General features: G+C 44.5%; 1 protein-coding gene across 1 annotated transcript in view; it reads right to left on the reverse strand.

Annotated features, from left to right (window-relative positions):
- Positions 1-19,851, reverse strand: part of GFRA4 (GDNF family receptor alpha 4) — a 75,215-nt gene that overhangs the window by 18,219 nt on the left and 37,145 nt on the right. The window lies entirely within an intron of this gene.

Raw genomic sequence — 19,851 nt, forward strand, 5'->3', positions numbered from 1 at the left:
ATTGCCCCCATGATGGGGAACACCGGCTGCTCAAGTGTGCTGCAGCACTGCTCAGCAGTGCCGCAGAGGAGCAGGAATGGGTGAAAGGAAGTTGAAGGGGTGTTAAAGAGACAAGACACAACCTGAGATTCAACACCTCAACCCAACACTCGCTCTCTCATATTGCTGGGGCACCAGCAGCAGTGAGATACATGTGGCGTCAAGCTGAGGGGCCAGAAGGAGAGGTCACCTCTTTCCTGGAGACCGGGTTCTTCCTGATTTCAGAGAGTGACCCTGGATGGGGTCAGCCTGGAAGAAGGATTATACGTGGCAGAGACTTGACCAGTTCCTGGTGCTTGCTTTTTCCAGCTTGGAGCACAAAAATCTCTCCAAGCCCTTTGCTCCCCCAGTTCTTTCTCTTATTTCTCCCATCTGATGTTAAGAGCAGACCAATGCTATGGAGACCCCCAGATTTTGTTCCTTGCACACAATTTAACTCTGTGTACACCTCCCTGAAGCTATGAGTGGCTCTGTGTGGGGTGTTTTGAGACATGGAGCCAGCCCACATGTGTCCCAGGAGCTGGCCCTTGTTCACTGCCACCACCTCCCCAGGACTCCCATCGCTTTGCCTTGGCTTTTTCCAAGCTTCTGCAAATTCTCCTCAATTACTTGTAAAAATACCAGAAGCGCTCTGTTCCCCACGCTGAAAGAATAGAGGATAGCATGGGAGGAAGATATTATTGCTACGTGTATACCAATAAATTAAACATGGTCAGGGGGGCTCTGTGGTGCTGTGCCCCCGTGGCCCGGAGCAGACCGTTTCCATGCTATTAAATGCTCTTCCTTCCTAAAACAAGCTGGCCACATCCAGAGTGACTGCTGGGGCTGTGCTCACTCCAAGGCTCACAGCTGCATCACCGCACCCCGACGATGGCAGGGCCAGAGGCTCAGTGGGGCGTGGTGACACCCAGGTGATGGAGAGGAGATAGGGGTCAGGACAAGGCAAATCGCACTCTTTCCAGTTGGTGTGATGCTCTGGAGCACGTTGACGTAGGTCAGGCATGGCTGCAGCATGGCTTGGGGGAGTGATGAAGAGGGAAACCTGGTTTATGGAAGGGAAGAATCAGCCCCTGTGCCTATAACGTAATTTCGGATCTTGCTGTACTACAAAAGCAGAAACTGCTGTCATGACCTTGAAGGACATGGACTTCTCAAATACTTCCCAAAGGAGGACTTCTCAAATAGTTCCCAAAGGAGCTCCTTGTCCCTCACATAACTTGTCTTCCCTTTGGATAGGAACCAGAAGGGTAAAGACACCTTACCCTTCATGGGGTAGATAAGGTGGGGGCACCTTCTGGTTTCTGAGCCCCTCCAGGGTCTGTTTCTGGTGAGACACAACTCGGACAATATTAGAAAATCCTCTCTCCTGAGAAAAATGTGGGGCCCTGATTTCCATCTCTGAGGGCTTCATGAGTTCTCCCCTCTCTCCAAGAGTCTATTGATCTCTCCAAAAAGTCCCTGTTTCCTCCTTCCACCTGTTACCTCTCCTGTCCTGAATTTCTGCATCTGCCTCTGCTGCCTTCCCAGTTCAGTGCTCGAGCCCAGTATATTCATTTCTCTTCCCTCAGCAGTCACAGCATGTTTGCTAAGAAGAAGCTGCTTCTGTTGCTCTTGATTAGAGTAGAAGGTAGCAGCTGGAGTTCAGATATTTCAATTATGTTTATTACAAACTTTGGGTGAACCCACCAGGAGGTTTCCTACTGAAATATCCCAACGGCATCTCAAATGCAAAACCTTTCATCAAACTCCAGACTATTTTGAAGAAGTGCCTCGTGGCCAACGTCAAGCTTTCAGTCACTTCAAATCTCACAACACCTCAAATTTGAGTTCTCCTACCCCTGATTCATTCACAGACCTGGTTTATTTAGCACTCAAGGCTTGTTTGGATCTGCCAAATGTGGAGAGAGAAATTATTTCCAACACGCAGGAAACTCTGCCTTGGGCTGTCATATCTTGAAGAACTCCGAACACAAGGAACCAGTTTCCTTGAAATATCATTTGGTCTGCAATTTCACTGCGATCCATAAAATGAGCCAGAGCTGCTCATAGTCGTTGCTTTCAGACACCACTGAATTTTTCTATGCACATATCTGAGCAGAATCCATAGGGAAAAAAAAGTGCTTGACTTATTTTGCCCTGGCTGTCTCCAAAGCATCTCCTCTGGTCGAGGATACAGCATGGCAGGTTTTATTCTAGAAGAGATGACTTTGTCAGTGTCATGTCAGCTGCTAGAAAAGTAGGTTAAAATAGAAATTATGACTTTCCTTCCCCCTCTCCGCTACATGAATTGCAGGAGATACTCCCCAGGATGGTTATAAACACAGCCAGCCTGTAAAAGCTGTAAAACACTTTGGGATCCCACTTTAAATAAATCAAGCAGATTGACCATTTGAGAAATTTTCCTGCAAAATTTTAAGTAAATATATCCTCAAGCTGAGACTTGCTTCATAGAACAAAGGCCGGGGTGAATATTTACAGCCCAAGCCCAAAGCATAAAACATCCTCATTCAGACTTTATGACAGAGGTGCTTGAAGCAACTTGAAGTGGAGCGTCACGAATGACCTGTTCCATAATCATGCCCCTTAAAAACCAAATCATTCAGGGGCTTTTATTGTTAGCATTGTCTTTGCAACTGAGACAACATAACACCACGTTTTTCCTCCTCACACTACCCCTGAGAGAGTAATTTTATGCAACATTAAGAGAGCGGCTCTTAGGGAAAAAAAAAATAAATCTCTGTGACTTATAAAATAGATGGTGCTTCCTAGTAGGCAGGGACAAAAGCAAAATCAGGTCTTCTCTCCCAAAGATGGAGTGCCCTTTCTGGTTTTGCCTTCAAAAATAGCATCTTGCAGACTCTCCGCCACAGGATTTTCCTCCATCTCTGCCCCTGGCTGACCAGGGGGCTCGGGATATGCACCGGGTTGTGCACGGCTTGGGATTTCCATGCCTCTGCTTTTCTAATAGCATACCTTCCAGCTCCCTCTGCTCTCTTTAAAAGGCCATTTGTCTGGATTTTTATTCCTCGCTTGCTGCTAATTTCATGCTGTTTACGGTGGGCAGATGGAGTAATGAGTTTATTTTCACATCCTGTTTGTAGCTATGCTCCACATCTGTTTCTGCTCTTGCTTACCTCAGTGACACTTGCATAAAGTTACTCCTAACGTGGAGGAAAAATCTGGCTCTTCCCATTGCCTTAACAGACCCTCGGTTCTTCTCATACAGGTATCTCAAAGTGTGTTTTGTTGAACAACGAGGTCTGGCTCTCCTCCACGGAGACCGTTTTCTTCACCAAGGACATGCAGCTGTGCCTGGGATACAGAAGTGTGGAGGTGACCCCATGGGGTCTGGAAACGGTGAACAAAATGCCTGGGGAGCACCAACACTGGGCCCTGCCACTTGGTCTTTCTGATCCAACCAACGCTTGGGCTTCAGATGTTGTAGGAGGAACCACATCGTTTCTCATGGTGCTGCTCAACCTGGGGCTTTGGGATACATCCCCCTCGCCTCCAGTTTTTGTACGGATTAGGTGTGAATCCTTCTACCTCCCTCATTCACACACAGTCCTAGGGAGTGATGAACACTGTTTTTATTTCCATGACAAGCTGTTGACTCCAGAATATTTGGTGTTTGCTTTTACAATATTTGCTGCTGAGAGGAGAACAACCACCCAAAATCTCCAACAAAGAAACAGGAGTAGTTTATTACCCCTTTAGGTTAGTTGGACATCTTTTACATAATTCTTCCTAAACCAGGCCTGCCAAATCTTGCGCAATGAGTACAAGTATGGCGCAGAAGGCTCCTGCCTCTCACTCCCCTCGTGCTCAGGCTGGATCTCCTGTGTTCGTGCATTCTCCATGCTGCGGGACCCCTTCTGCTCTGCCACCTCATGTGCCTGCTGCGCTTCAGAGGTCTTCTGCTCACCCGACATATCACATGCAACACGTCATGGTGTGTGAGAGGCTGTCCCTCTACGAGTCTTGTTTTTCCGGCAAAGGTGGATGGCTGTCTTCATGCCAGAGTCAGTCTTCCACCCACATGAACGGCTGGGAGAGGACGTTGCAAAGGGTTCTTGCATCCTGCATTAACGTGACAGACACCTGCAGAACTGGGATCTAAACCTGAGGTGGGGACCAGACCATCCTTCTGTGTTCAGCTGGGAGAAATGGCCATCGCTGGGCAATCCTAATAGGCTGGGTCAAATTAGGTCATCTGTAGGACAGATGTTGGTGCTTGCTAATAGGCAACTGCCTGATATCCAGAAACTTTCAACTTACCCAGAGCTGTCAGAAATAAGTTGTTACACACAATTGTCCTGGAGTGAAAAATAATGGGAAAGAGAGTCTGGAAGAAATATTCCCAGTATTTCCCAAATATTCATAAACCAATAGCGATGCATGAATGGGGCCAGGTGGCTAATGCAGGCGGTCACTGCTAAACCTTGTTTAGACTATGTTTTCACATCATGATTTTACAGCCAAGTGCTCAGGATCACCTAAGGAACAAGCTCTTGTATAGAGCTCAAGCTTCATTTCCCATTTACTGTCAAAATAGCTGCAGAGTGTGCAGAGCTGCCCCAGTAAACACCTCCGCCATACCAATGGTCCTTCCCCCAAACCTGCTTGAGATCAGCCCTCCCAGGAGATCACACACACCTTGTCCAGAACTCATAGCTGTCATCTGGATGTCGTGGTGCCCAGCAATCCTCTTCGGGATGCTGTTCTCCAGGCAAGGGAAAGTTTCCTTCCCTTCCGTCTGTCTTGCCCTGAGCTTGGTGCACGCTCAGTCCTCCAGCACAGCGAACGCTTTGAGGGCTGGCTCGCTGTTTGCTGGATTAGATCAGAGCAGCTCACGCGAGGGGGATGACACCATTCATTGCTATCAGCCCTCTGTGAACTTAGATGGTTTTACAAACATAACACGCACATAATGGAATCCCACGGTGCAAACTGATCTTCTTTTGCTAGTGATTCTTCCCACTCAGCACTGGGGGGGTGGAATTTGCTGAGAACAGCTCAGGAATGTTATGCCTGAGGGTGTCAAAGCAATACTGGAAAGTTCAGACCAACAACATGCTGCGTGTCTCGAGCAGGCATTAAAAATGTACTGCCTGACTCTTTGTACCTACAGCTCTGACCTTTCTTCCCTTACTTTCAGGTTATAAGCAATCTTTTGTCTGTATTTGCTCGGTGCCTTCAAGCAGGACTTTACAGGCACTGGGGAAATACAAATAAATAAAATAACATTCACTGTTTCCTTCTCCTCCAATATAATAATGTAGAAGATAATTTACTCGTGATATGGAATCAAACCCAAAAGAAACCACATTCATCTGATCTGTCTTCCTGCTTATCGTAGACTAATACATGACACCTAGATACCTTCAGAGAAGCCTGAAAACTTGAGATGTGCTGTAGGACAAGACCCCTGTGATGGCAGGAATTTTATTAAACAAGCCACCCCAGCTGTCCTTTGGCATTATGGATCTGCGCAAGTCAGATAATGAACAAACGTTTTTCTTGGGCTATTCTTTGCCCTGTGAGGATTTACAATGCAAAGTGAGAGTGAAATGTGATGGCCACAAGTGTTAAATGAAAGCCAAAGAGGGTTCAGTGAGTCGAGTTTTAGACATCTGCTGAGACGAACTCAATAATCCCCTATTTGTCTTTGACAGCCCTTCTCATCTGTAGCTCTCTTACCCATTTGCCAAGGAGGCAAATGTTGCTCTGACTTTGATGAAGCCTGAAAAGATTAAGCCATTTATTTGTTCCCCACCAGATCAATGACTAGAACCTGGCTAGGAAAAAAAAAAATCACGGGCTGGGGCATTAGTTGTTGGATTATGTCTGCAAACTTTCAAGTTGGAAAAAAATCTGGAGCCCTCTGGGTGTCTTTGGTCTAGTGAAGTTACATCATGCCTTCATTTCCCTTAAGGAGAAAAAAATTCTTCATTTATTCTTCATTTATTACCTCTTCATTTATTTAAGGAGAAAAAAATTCTTAAATTATTCTTCATTTATTACCTCATGGTAACTTGGTGTGAAGTCTCCCTAGATATCACTATTCTCCTACACTAACACATCCTTTTTGACAAGGCTTTAGCCTTTGTTTTCTAAAAATGCCGCTGGAATGCCCTGTCCTGCTGGACTGACTCAGCCAGACTAACCACCGAATCAGCTATAAAAAATACTCGTATGAAAGGAAGATGCAAATTAGACCGTCATACTCAGTGCATGACCTGGTTGCAAATAGTTGCGTACCTATTCCAAGTAAGATTAATCCATCTGACTAGAAAGAAGGCTTAAAACTTTTGAGCATCCATGAAGCCTCAGACTGGGTACATGCTATTTGGAAGTGTGTACCCTGAAACCCCATATTGTACAACAGGTTACAAGTTTTGCCAGTGAATGTGATCCATGTCACATTTGTTGCTTGCTAAAATTTGGGGACACCGTGATATTGATATACTGGGGGGCTTCAGTCCCTGATTTCTGGTGTAACAGAGGTGCTTCCCCCATTCCAAAGCTAACCAGTTATACTGCCAACAGGAGACAGTGGTTACTGGGGCTTGTGATCACTAGGATCTTAATACTGGTGCCTAAAAATAAGCATCCCATCCTATGGGATAACTGAGGGTCTCTGGATATCAGCTCCTTGTCTGTGAAAATAAGAGCACATCTAGCAGAGAGCTGTAACGACAACTATTATTAAAGACTGTGAGGTCTCAAGGGCTAGAGGAGATCTCTAAATACTTAAAGTAGATACATATAAGACCACAAGTTCCACCTAAGTTCAACTTCAAAATGTCCTAGCCACGTGGTAGAGACATAAAGATTCTCTGTTGAGGCACAGCAAAGCAAATTTAGACCCAAGACGGCTCCTTCTTAGGTGTAGCTCTGGCTGGGTCTGCTCAATCATACTACCTTGTCTTCTTTCCCCTTTCTGACCTCTCATCTTCCTCATCCAGAGACCTCCTTATGTGCTGGGCAGGGCTCTGACATACCCCCATTCACCCAAAAGATGATGGTGAGCAAGAGCTTTGATTGTGTGACTTCACGACTGGTATTTGACCTTCGTATGCTGTAGAAAGTGCATCCCAAGGAAGGTGACTCAATAAGAATATCAAGGATTCTTGATATTCAGAATCATCTTTACTCTTTCTATTAGGCTGATCCCAAGAAGACATTGTGGGCATCCTGTCCCTAAGAAAGGAATCCATTATGCATTTTTTTGGAGCAGCATGGCACAGTGAGGCAGTGTAACTGGCCATGGCTGCAAAGTGAGAAGCATACAGGTTGCCTGCATTTCTTGGAAAACCTCAGTCTGATCTCCCCAGAAAGCAGGGAAGAGAGAATGTATGCGTACATGGGCATGTGCGAGTGTGTGTGTGGAGGGAGAGTCGTGGAAAATGCAGTGAGTATTGTTCATGCCTAGCATTTATTCAGTCAAAAACACAGCTGATGGGAACATATATGGACTTTACAACCGAGGCACTAAGTGTATTGCTTTGAATGTGTATTTATTGCTGGCATTTTAAAGCAACTCTTACTGGCATATCAAAATACTTCGAATGAAAGCTGCCATTGAAAGAGGAGTCATTATCACTTCAATTGGTGCTGCATTCAGATGAACCGAGAGCGATCTAGAAAGGATAGCAATTGTCAGTAATGCTTCACACGCGGGTGACTGCCATTCACCCTGTCCAGCGCTGTGACATTTTCTTTTCCTCTTTGATATCCTTGAGAAGAGTGTGCGACATGTCAGAGCTCTCCACTGCAACGGTGAAAGCAACAGTCCTGAGGAGGTCTTTTTCTAAGCAAGATCTGGCTATAGGAGCCCCAAATATAGAAGTCCATCCCCCACTGGAGAGAGGAAGGGTGGTTTTAAGTGTGTTTCCACCCTGAATTGTGGCAAAAAGGGGCAAGTTTAGATGGAAGCTGGAGACTTCAAAAAAATGATGGAGTCGTAAAATCATAGAATGGTTTGGGTTGGAAGGGACCTTTAAGGGTCATCTAGTCCAACCCCCCTGCAATGAGCAGGGACATCTTCAACTCGATCAGGTTGCTCTGAGCCCCGTCCAGCCTGACCTGGAATGTTCCCAGGGATGGGGCATCGACCACCTCTCTGGGCAACCAATTACAATTGCAATGTGGATGACTTGCTTTGTGCCACCATCAAGAAGCCTATGACCTTGGTTTCAGCTGGGTTTGCCACCCAGAAAGGAAATAAAATGTCCCCGTCCCAGAGATAGGTCTAAGGTAAGGAACAAACAGAGCATTCTGCAAGCAGATGCAGGAAGCATGGGGCAAGGGTGGCACAATCCTATGGAGAGACATACAAAGACAAATGGAGTTCTATATAGGGGGGAATTGGGAGAACTAAAGAATAATTTATTCAAAGCAGTAGTCATGACATCAGCAACATGCTAGATGTTTACAACAGTCTCCCCTACTTGGATTACATGCTCAAGTCATTATCAGTAATTGCCATGGGGCTGATTTTCCAGTCTTTAGAGGAAAGAAGGTGCTACATGCTCCAACTATTAGTACAGGCATTTTTCTGGTGCTTCTAACGGCTACATTTACTGTTCTCAAGGCAGAGCAGTGATAAGTGTATACTCCTTAACTACAGTCACTGAGCTGTGAGATCCCCAAAAGAGCTTAGTACTGTGGTGTTTGGGGTTCCTCAACAGTCCCCACTTGTAGCAAGATTTATATTTAAAAGAAATGTTTCACAGGACTATACTGAGATTGGAGATTGGACAACATGCTGTTAAAATGGTCTCTATTTCCTAGATCAACCTGGGTGTAAGCCCTTTACATCTCCCCTTTTTCAAATGGAAATTCTTCTCACATTGCAGCTTATGCTCAACTGCCACTAAAACAGCATTCAGGGGTCATCAGCCACAGAGCTTGTAGTAACTGAGCTCCTCAGCTATCATTTGGTTTTGTACATGTATTTTTATCTACCTATCTGTCTATCTGTGCCTCAAGATCAGCTCAGCTTCCTAGCCCAGATTTGAATAAGCAAGGCAGTCTAATTCTCAGCTTTCTGAGCAAAATTTCAGCTAGCAATGATCAGTGCCTTACAGGCAGTCTTCTTAAGTCCAGCAGAGTGAGATACAGATCTTTTTCAGAGCCTGTAATGGTTTTATACATATATATAAATTTATATATCTAATTTTTTAACTCCCTTAACTCCACTTTGCTTCAAATCATTTGACTGAAGAATTCCGGCATTCACCAGCTCTTCAAAATCTTGCAAAGTCCTGTCAATTAAGTATGGACTGATGTAAAACATGACCATTTCTGGAAGCTGCCAAATAAAGGTTTGCTGTTTCCTACAAGATACCTTAATAGAAAAGCCTCTAATAATGCAGTCTCAGGGTACCCTGGATAATCCAACAGGTCCACCATATCTGATCCGTCATTGTTCTTTCTCTCTAAGGTAGAAATTATTTCATGCACATTTCATGCATATCCATTTAGCCATTTTCTTCATCTCTTTGTTCATTTGTGACCGCTGCAATACATTTTTCAAGATCTCACAGAGTCTATAGAATACCTCAGGGCTGTAGTATTTTTGGCAACTACTAATTTTTGCATCTGTACGCTATACTATCAATTACAGAAAGTTCTGATCTGAATTGATATGTAATTCCCAAGCTTTCTTTCAGTGACACTGTTAATAGCTTTCTGAAAGTCTTGTCTTCTGCCATGGCCTCCAGAAGTTTGTTCCCTACTGCATTTGAGATGAGAGAAATCTCTTCCAACAGATTTGCATGTGTTACGCTGTTCTCCACACAGTCTTCAAGAACAGACTCTTTCAACACTCTCAGGACTGTGCCTGCTCTCAGCTCTTGTTTTCCTGGTTTACACCCTACTCAAACTTCATGGATGCCACTGGAAAATGAAAGCTAAACACCCTCCTGCTTTCTGGCAGGTGAATGAGCTTTTTGCTTTGGGAACAATTAATTTGGGGTCCATTTTTTGTTGGGATCCACCTTCCCCACCTGAATATTTTTCTTTAACGTCTTCTGTAGAAAAGACATCCCTCTGTACATTAAGATGCTGTTTCCAGAGTATTTCTGAAGACCAATGCCACCAGTCTGCAAAGTGCACAAAAGTTTTGTTACACTATCCTGAGTAATTTATAGAGGGATTTACTGGCCAGGTGGTTCATCTTTGGGTGACACAGCTTGCCAAAACTAAGGTGCTTGCTTTCTTCTCTCTTAGGCTTTCAAAACTCCCTGTCCAGCTTGGCAGTCCTGTTTCATTTTGAGTCCTTCTGCATAACATCCCAGAAAGAAGAATTGTCATCTTGTTTTATTCCAGGAACCAAACTCTGCAAATCTTTCTTATCTGTCAAAGCAGCATTTCTGTAATCACCTGGCTTTGGCCAGGGTCTGTATCTATGTCGATTCTCTTATCCTTTCTCCCAAATATCTCATGTTTCTGATTTTAAATTAGATTTCTCTTGCCATGCCCCATTTCCTGACCCACTTCTGCAGCCTTTTGTTGTCTTCCCCTTTTGTTATGTCCCCCTCCCAATCTTTCAGGATATCATCTATGTGTATTGCAGTGCTCTTATTTCCTTCAAATAATTCTTGCACTTTCCTGTCAGAAGTCTCAGGAGCAAGTTAAAACCCAGAGGGAAATTTGTACAAGCAACATCTCCCATCAGGAGCATTGAAAATGCAGACTTTCAAAGTCTTCTCAGTCAGAGCAATTTGCAAGAGGGGCAGCTAACAGCATAAAAGAAAACACATCTTCAGCCATTGTCTTGAAAACATCTCCCTTGGCAGGCAAAGGAAAATATTTTCTCTGAATATTCCTATTGAGTTCTGTGGGATCTAATCTCAGTCCAAGGGACTTGTCCTTTTTTCCTGCTGTTCCCGGTGGCAGGCACATTGCAGTGGCTTCTATTTTTAAAAATTATTTTCAGTGTTAGTAGATAGTCCGAACCCTTCCCTTAATTTCTGTCTCATGAACAGAGGCGCTTTTCTAGGGGCTGAAGCACTGAGCACTTAGGATTTGACAGCACAGATTTCTGTGCTTTGTTCACCGATGCCATTAAAGACATCTTAACACTGTTTTATTTTTCCTTTTTTCTTTTTTTTTTAACCAGATTCCTTCTTTTAATGACCTTACTTATAAGTCAGAACCTCACCTATCTCTTGACTGTGATCCACCCGCGCTGCTGATGAATTTTATTTTTCAGTTTGTTAAAGTTTTAGCGTGACTTAACCCTCCTTAATCCCAGTGCTCCTCTTTCCTGGTCTATGCTTCTTTGCAATGTATCGCTTTCCTGCTCCTGATACCATCCAGTGTTTCAGATTCTTTAAAGATGTAAACCTGAAAAAAGGATTTACACTGTGGAAAAAAATGAAAACAGTAAAAAAGCTTTCCATCTGCCTTGGTCTCAGTTCTGATGGGGGAGTTGTTAACCAAGAAGCAGTTGATGGAGCGAGGCTGAGGGTGCAGAGAGGGATGTTAGTGCTGGTGCTCCATTGATGGGCAGGTGCATACTCATACATCGGGAACAGAAATGGAGCTCGCACGCATGTCACGGGCTTCTCCTTCTCTGAGAAAATAAAGTGCACGACCCTGAACTTCTGCTGTTGCCCAAGCCAGGACATGTGGTGGGTGACAAGATGGGCAGCAGTTCCAAGGAGATAAATCACTTTGAGGACCCTTTTTGGGCAAGACCTTCAGAATGACATCCAGGCTGCCTCCTGTCATGTCCCACCACATTCTCCACAGAATAAGAGATTTTCCCTTCAAATATTGTTTTAAAATGCAGCACACACCCCTTTGCTACACAACTGCTTATACAGAAATATGTTCTCCCAGGGGTTGCTGGTACCTGTAAGAGAGTTTGTGTGTATCAACTACAAAATATGGTAGAAAAGCAACATCTTTATCTTCCCAATCCTCATCAAGAATGAGATCCCAAAGGAGTGGACAAAGGCAAAGAAGTGCCCTTGTTAAAGAAGCAGAAGAAGGAACCAGATGAATTATAGTCAAATTATGTGGATAAGACTGGCCAGGAAAGTAAGGGGGTGACATGATATGATTTTACATTTGCAAGCTATTTGGCACGAGTCCATATGATGCGCCCTAAGAATGGCCTCTGAGCAATCATGGCAAAGTGGGTGCTCATGAATACTGTGCTCCAAGAAGAGTAGCAATAGCACATTTTCAGACTAAGGAGGTCTCCAAGAGTCTGTCCTGAGTCTGGTACCATTCAATATTCTCATAATGACTCAGATGATGGAATAGAGAATAGATTTATGTAATTTGGGACTGACAGAAGACAAGGAGGGGGCCACAAGCAATGTGCAGGACAAGACTGGAATTCAAAATTATCCTGCTCTGTTAAAGGCAGTGTCTGAAATCAGGAGGATGACACTGAACAGAAGCAAAAGTGGTGCTGGGTGATGCGAGTGTGAGAAGACATGAGGGAGAAGTAAACCTAGGAAATGGGTGGCTTGCCAGCAGTACAGGAGACATGACCATGGGGTGGGAGGTGGTCACAGGCTGAACAAGAAAAAGCAACAGCATGCAAACCAGAAAACACGAGGTCTGGGACATGAGCGGTATGTATTTATCACAGGAAACAATTATCTTGCACTTCTCAGCTCCAGGGAGGCTTTAGCTGGAGTCTGGCTCCACCGTTTTGATGGGACAACACACGCTAAGGAAGATGGCAAGATCGCAGAGGAATTTCATTAAAATTACCTGGTTTTTCAGGGTGAGGAAAGACTGAAAGAACTAGGTTTGTTTTGTTTAGGAAGAAGGCTGTGAAGAAACACAGTCAGAGCGCTCAAATATGTAAACAAGATGGTTCAGAAGCGGACAGTGATGGATAGCCCTCCACTGCCATGGGATGTAAGATGAGAAGTAATTTTGAGTAAATGTGCAGCAAGGGAGATTTAGTTAGATATTAAGAAAAATGTTATATGGGAAGTTAAAAAGTGGAACAGATTACGGAGGGTCTGTTTAATCCCCAGCAGTGGAATCATTTACATAAGCATCTGTCAGCAATGGGTCTCGCATCCTCCCTTCTCCGCTGGAGCAGCAGGCTGTGTACGTGTGGTCCCTTCCCACTCTCCACCCCTGCGACACTGTCCGGTGGTGATTATTGAAGATCTTGTGTCTGGTGTGGACTCCTAAAGTGAGAACAACCACCTCAAAATCAAAGAAACCACGCTGGAGTCAGACCCAAATGAAAGGTGAATAAAGTCTGCGTGAAGTCTGGCTTTTCCAGAGCAAGGCATCTCCCTCTTCTCGCAGTTAAGCTGGTGTTGATCAGCAGTGACTTCACTGCAGTATTCAAGATGAAGGTGTGTAAGACCAAAGAAGGAAACCTGGTAAGACTGTTGTGAAAAAAAGAAGCAGCATTTCCTCCTCTGAGGATAATTACACAGGCTGGCAGTTAGGGACTCTCTTGGGAAGCAAAAGAAATGGGTTTGGAAGCCCTCCCATCAGGGACGAGCTGTAACCACCACACTAACCCATGAAAGACATGCTGTTCGAGACTGAATGCGGGGTTGAGCATGGCGGTGGGATCTCTCAGGAAACGTAGCCATTTGAATTATCCTGGAAATGAAACACAGAGCAAGTAGGTGCCTACTGGCTCAGCACAGGGCTCTGCTGGGGATGGTGGACAGCCCAGCATTGGACAGGTTGACCAAGCCCCAGAGAACATCCACATCCCAGGAGAGATGGCAGGATGTTTTCCCATTTGTATTTAACTTTCAGGTCCATGAGTGCCTCTGCCTTGTTCGGCAAACAGATCTGGCCAACAGTCCCCAAGTAGCTCTTCCCTGCTTCACCAGGCTCTATCACAGCTACTGAAGCTCTGTAGCTACCCTTCAGCTACCAAACTCTGACACTCTGCCACCAAAGCAGCAGAAAGGTGGCTTATTTTTTCAAGTCCATTTCAACACCCACCGGAGGTCTGTGTTCTCCTTTGCCATCCTCGCCAGAGAGCTGAGGGAACTGCTGCTCAAGGGCAAGCTGAGCCCATTTGTTCACCCTGCACCCTCCTTTGTCTCAACACCATCTCTGCAGGCTTGATCGTAAGGCAGAGCACGTAGCATCCCCTTGCCCACTCCTGCCAATAACAAAATAAGTGCAATGCCTTCAAAGACAGAGGGCTCAGTACATGAAGTTCGGCAAGCTGAGGGAACCACGATGCCCACTGCGTCAAACAGCCCTAAGAGCATGTCAGCGTTGTTGGTTCAGCAGGGTCCAGGATTCATTTTCAGGTTACCATTCCCACTGTAGAGAAGCAAGGAGAAAATTACATTTTCTTTGTTTGATCTCTGGCACCTTCTGGATCAGTCCACGGGTGTTGAGTTTGAACTACTGCCAGACTAACAATTGTTAGCAAAAATGGACAGCATTTGGATCATGTCTTCAGCGGTTTCAACACACTCTCATTTATCCTATACATCATTACATATAACTAAGCACTGAAAAACCTTCCGGCTCTGCCTGCAAAACACAAGAGCATCCAAGACAGGCTAAGACAACTGTGCAGACCTTGAGCATTCATTGGTAAGGAGAGAATCTCACCCATTTTTAAAGGGTCATTTATCAATGAACTCTCTTCTTAATGTACCTCTTTAAAACACTTAAATGACAGTGCATTCTGCACTGCACTGTTATGATAGAGAACCCAGCCATATGTCAAGCAGGAACTGTGACCCCTTTTTCTGTGATTAAGTTCATTTTTGTTCCATCCACTTTTTTTTGTACATGATTAACTGGTGAATAAAAAGGCTCTTTTTTATTTTTCTTTGCAAGGGCTGAAGCAGTTTTAATCATATATAATTCAACACTTGCTATGCGATTTGCATTCCCTGCTTTAAGATGAATTTGGCACTAAACAAGCTCTCAATTATACTCCCCCGCCTCTGTTTTCTCTGGAAGTCACAAAATTCATTCAAACAAAGGCTAAACCCCCCTGAAGTTTTATGAAGATGAATGATGATTAAAATCAAAGAACAGAGATCCTTCTCCTGACTTTACAAAACCACAGGGTTCCAATATATGTTCTCCAGTGGCACTTTTCCAGGCAACCTTGGGTTCAAAGACAAAATTGTGTACATGTCTGTACCAGCCCAGGTCACTGCATCTATCTATCATCCCTTCTTCTTATGCCAACCTTTTTTTGCTTCTGACATTAGGTATTAAATATGAAGGCTGGAGTCTGCAAGCCCAAAGCATAAGTGAGGACGAATAAGGCAGAAACTGAGAGTAGAGGAGGAAGCCAAGCTGGAAAAAATCGGAGAAGCTTCTAGCTGAAGAAGAGAGGAAGAGAAAAGGCAGTGAGAAATGAGCACTGATGCAAGACAGCTGGAATTTAGGTATGTACCTATATATATGTATTTACATATATGTAAGTATGTAGTTAAATGTGAGTGTGTATATAGGTAGATAATGTTACAGCATCACTGCAGAGAGGTAGTCAACACAGAGCTGATTGAGAGTTAGACAATCCACAGAGAAACCTAAATTAACTGCTTGCAGCTGCTCTCTGGAAACACTTACATGCCTTCAGCAACAACAGGAGAGACTAGGGAGCCTCATTTAGCTGTGATCACCCCCATAGCCAACGAGGCCGATGGGGAGAGACAGATAGCAAACACGGGGTAGGAGGTCATGGAAGGGAAAAGGCAGGCTGTGTTGGAAGAGCAAAAAGGCAAAGCCATGAGAACTTATACTGAAATAAGCAAAACTCCACATTAATAGGACATTGAGGCTGTAAATGCAAGGATTCACACGTTGGGACATGCCATGAGTAATCCAGAAGGAGCTGAAATCCACCCTTCTCACCCCAAACCAGCATGATGGCATAGCCTATACCAATACAGTCACATAATAACTCCAATCTATGCATTAATACAACTTTACACACAGAAATGTTTCTTATTATGTATATCTACATTGTCCAGAACATCATGGGCTGACTGCAAGTTAGACCCAGAGGTGCTATTTTAGTTATCAAACTCGGGTTAAAAATCTACCCTTGGAAGCAATGCAAGCCTCGTATTTGTACCTTGTGTAATATTTAGTGCTGCGCAGAGCAGTAAGAAGCAGCATTGCAAGATCTAAGCAGCTTTGGCAAGTCTTTTCAAATACATCTCATAAAAGGGAGAGTGAAAGAGATATTTCATCCAGCTAACTGTTATTTATAAAAGGCATAAAACCAATGTGGAGGCCACAGAACAGGGAAACACAGTGGAAACAATATGAGAGAGAAAGAGAGAAAGAAAGAAGAAAAACTGACAAAGTCTTGGTGTTGTTCCAAAACCAGGATGACAGACTGGTTTCCCCTAGAGATGCTGAGCTGAGGACTGGGCAGGAGGCAGGCAGAGGTGAGCAGCTAATTAACGATGAGGGCAGTGTGTTAAAAAAAACAAAATAGAAAATATAGAATAATAAGCAAATATTTAATTATTTGTTGTAGGAGGGCTGTGCAGAGGAAGGAGGATGGGAATTGTCTTGCATTCATCTAGTTGATCCCATCTGAGCTAGGTATCTACTTTTCTACATCACTACAGGATCCGATTGCCCACCTGTGGGTGCTTAGTGCCATTTGAGATGTTCTAGGGTATCTGAGACATGACCAGGACCGCAGATGTGACACAGTCCTGTGGGAATTCTGCACATTTCTGGAGCAGCAACTGGAAACCAAGCAGAACATTAGGCAGGGCAACCATCTCAGCTGTAGGTAGACCCTTATATGAAATGAGAGGGATACAACCCTTGGAGCTTAATCCTGGTCACATAGGACCAAGGTGTTTGCTGAAGGTGCACTGAAACAGAGAGATGATAGTGAAAATATAAGTCCCAGGTATCAAATGTGGCCACAGCAGGGATCATTAACTTCATTGTCAAGGGAAGCAGCAAGCTGATTAAAGAGAAGACCTCTAGCTTGTGTCAGGGATTAAATAAAGCATCTGGAGCCCGCCAGCCAGAGTCAGAGCTTGCTTAAGGTGGGATGGGCTTTCACAGTGCAAGGCAGCAGCAAAGGGCCAGCAGTGTCACCTGCTATAAACACTGGGTCCCCTGGAAAGCAACACTTCTGAAACATCAAGTAAAGATACAGCACCCTAAAGTCACGATGTCTTCACCTGAGTTAGACCTGCATTTATGGCAATTATGTCTTCCTTCTATCCTAGAGATCCCAGGGGATGGGAGGAAATTAAATAATAATAAGTTATTAAGCAAGGTTTGAACCTTTACACTGAACTTTCTCCTTGTGCCCTCCCTATTTCTGTCCTGGAAATCTGTTTTTGCTCTCAGCTCAAATAACCAAAGAAGAATTTTGCTGTAAGAAATGATCATGTAATCCAAGACAACTTGATCCATACAAAGGTCTACTAACTTGCTCGAAGGCTTCTCCTACCCTTGTAAAGCAAGAGTCCACGCAGGAACAGGAGCAGAATCCTAATATTTAATTACTGGCTGCAGTACACATGCAATTATTTATAATGCACTTTCAATGATTATTCATAGGTTTCGTACTGGGGGGAGGGAGGAGGTCACCAGGTTGCAAACAAGCCTGAAATTCAGAATTGCTTGCTGAGGAGAGCTGGGGGAAGATGATTATGATGGATAATACAAGAGGAGAGCATAAGGGAAATTGATTATGAAGGGTTACCAGGAACATGTGGACTATTAAAAACTCTATTGCACATCAGTGAATTTCATACACTTAAATCAACAGGACCTTTAAAGGGAAATCACATTTTCTATCATCTAATCAGTGTAGGTAACAGTGTCGTTGGTCTCTCTTCCCTGCTCTCTGTTGACTTCAGTTTCCCAGTTTAGAGAAGTTTAATGTTTAATCTGATATTAAGTGTCATGAAGTTTGAATAGACCAGAGGCAGCTAAAAAAGCCAGAAGCAATAAAGTTCAGCTTTCCTCCTAACCATCTATATAAAGTCCAGCTAATCATAGCTCTCCTTGAACAGCATTTGTTATTTCAATAACTCTTTTTTCCCCCACATGGCACATTGAGGCTGTTCTCAGCCCTGTGCTGCTCTGCTGAAGACAACACAAAATTGTGCCAGCAACTGACTGTGAGGACCCCTTCCTCCATCACATGATGAAAAGTAATTCAGAGCTCTTTGGGACCTGGCCAGGGACAATACTACCAGTCAAGTCCAGTTCCCCTGCTGCCTTTCACCTTATAGAGTCATACTTCTGCTTGCAAGTGCTATTGCAGTCAGGGGCCAGCGTTCCTGGCTGTGTGCGGGGATAAACACTAATGCAAAGGGCTGCAGCAGCTGCTTTTCATCTTCAAAGTGTTTTTTCAGCTGTGGATAAACTCGAGGTTCCCAGTGCCCAAGGAAGAATTACGCTCCTGCAGTATTTCCCCGTGACACCCCACTCAATAGCAGAAAGGTCTCAATGAAGAAGAAGGTTGGGAATCACCAAATGAGGTAGCGACCACAGTGCCCTTGGGAAAAGCAGATTGCTACACCCATTTAAACCACAGAAACCATGAGGGAGAAATGACAGCCAGGAGGGAACGGGCACGAGCCTGCCTCCAGACCAGACCCACCCATAAAGAGTTGGCACAATCTCAGAGGAAGATCCTGCTGGAAATGCAGAAGACGGGCACTTTTAGGATGTCAGTGTGAGTGAAAGCTCCCTTGCTTGTGTGGTCTCATATGGAGTTGTTAGCTGCTGTTATGGAGTAAACGAGGTCAAAGAGAGGCAGCAAATTAGGGTAGGCATTGTGATTATAGGAATGAAGGGTCTGTGTCGGATGAACAGAGGGTGGATTTGGTCATTGATTGGAACAGAGCTCATATGCATAGTCTAGAAGTGGGTCAGCGTAAGGTTATTTGGAGCAAAAAACACCCATGGGTGGAAGAGGGGAAAGGTCTGAAGCACTTGGCTGCTCCCCTATCAGGATCAGCATTACAGCCAGGATGCGCGACCATCACCGTTCTGCTGTGGTCAGCAAGTAGTTGATTAAATCCCTCAGCGCTGCTGGCGTGAGCGAGGCAGGGGCCCTTCAGAAAGCAAAAGGACTATTTGATTTACGAGTTCAGAGGCCAGGAGGTCAGAGCTGACCTCCTCCCTCACACAGGCCAAAGGATTGCATCTACTTACAGTGCTAACGGCCCCTGTAATTTGTCTTTGGCTCAAGTGTATTTTCCAGAGAAGAGCCCCCATTGATTAGAAGACCTCAAGAAAGAAATCTGTTATCTTCCTGGGTAGTTTGTTCCAATGGTTAATCACCCTTCTTGCAAAAATGTGCTTCTTTTGGCTCCTTGGATTGTATCTGGCCCAACTTCTTCCCCCACCTCTTGTTACTGCTTTCCCTGTGGGGTTGAAATTTTTTTTCCTCTCCTCTTGAAAACACTTTGATAACAGAATCACCGCACCACTCATCTCCCTTCTGCAACAACTTCATTCCTTAAAATCTCTGTCCCTGGAAGGTCTTCACAAAATTACCCCCACTTTTTTGGCATCCACCCCATCTGTGCTGATTTGCTCCAGTGTGGAGTTTTCATTTCTGTGTCCATGAAAAGTTTGAGTCCTGCATACAACACCTTCTCAGCAAATCATCAGGACTGCCTGTCTGCCATAGCCCCTAACTCCTCTCTCTGCCAAAACATCATCATTCTGTGACAAGGGATTCTGTTTTTCCTCCCATCCCGGAAACCTGGACCCTGCATTCAGATAAAGAAAAAGCTCATTGCATCTGCCTCACTTATGTACCTGTGATGAGGATTTGTGTCTTCAGTTACTCAATACCTCCACACTACAGATTATTATCTT

This window comes from Haliaeetus albicilla, chromosome 1 (genome assembly GCF_947461875.1).
Source record: "Haliaeetus albicilla chromosome 1, bHalAlb1.1, whole genome shotgun sequence".
Lineage (NCBI taxonomy): Eukaryota > Metazoa > Chordata > Aves > Accipitriformes > Accipitridae > Haliaeetus > Haliaeetus albicilla.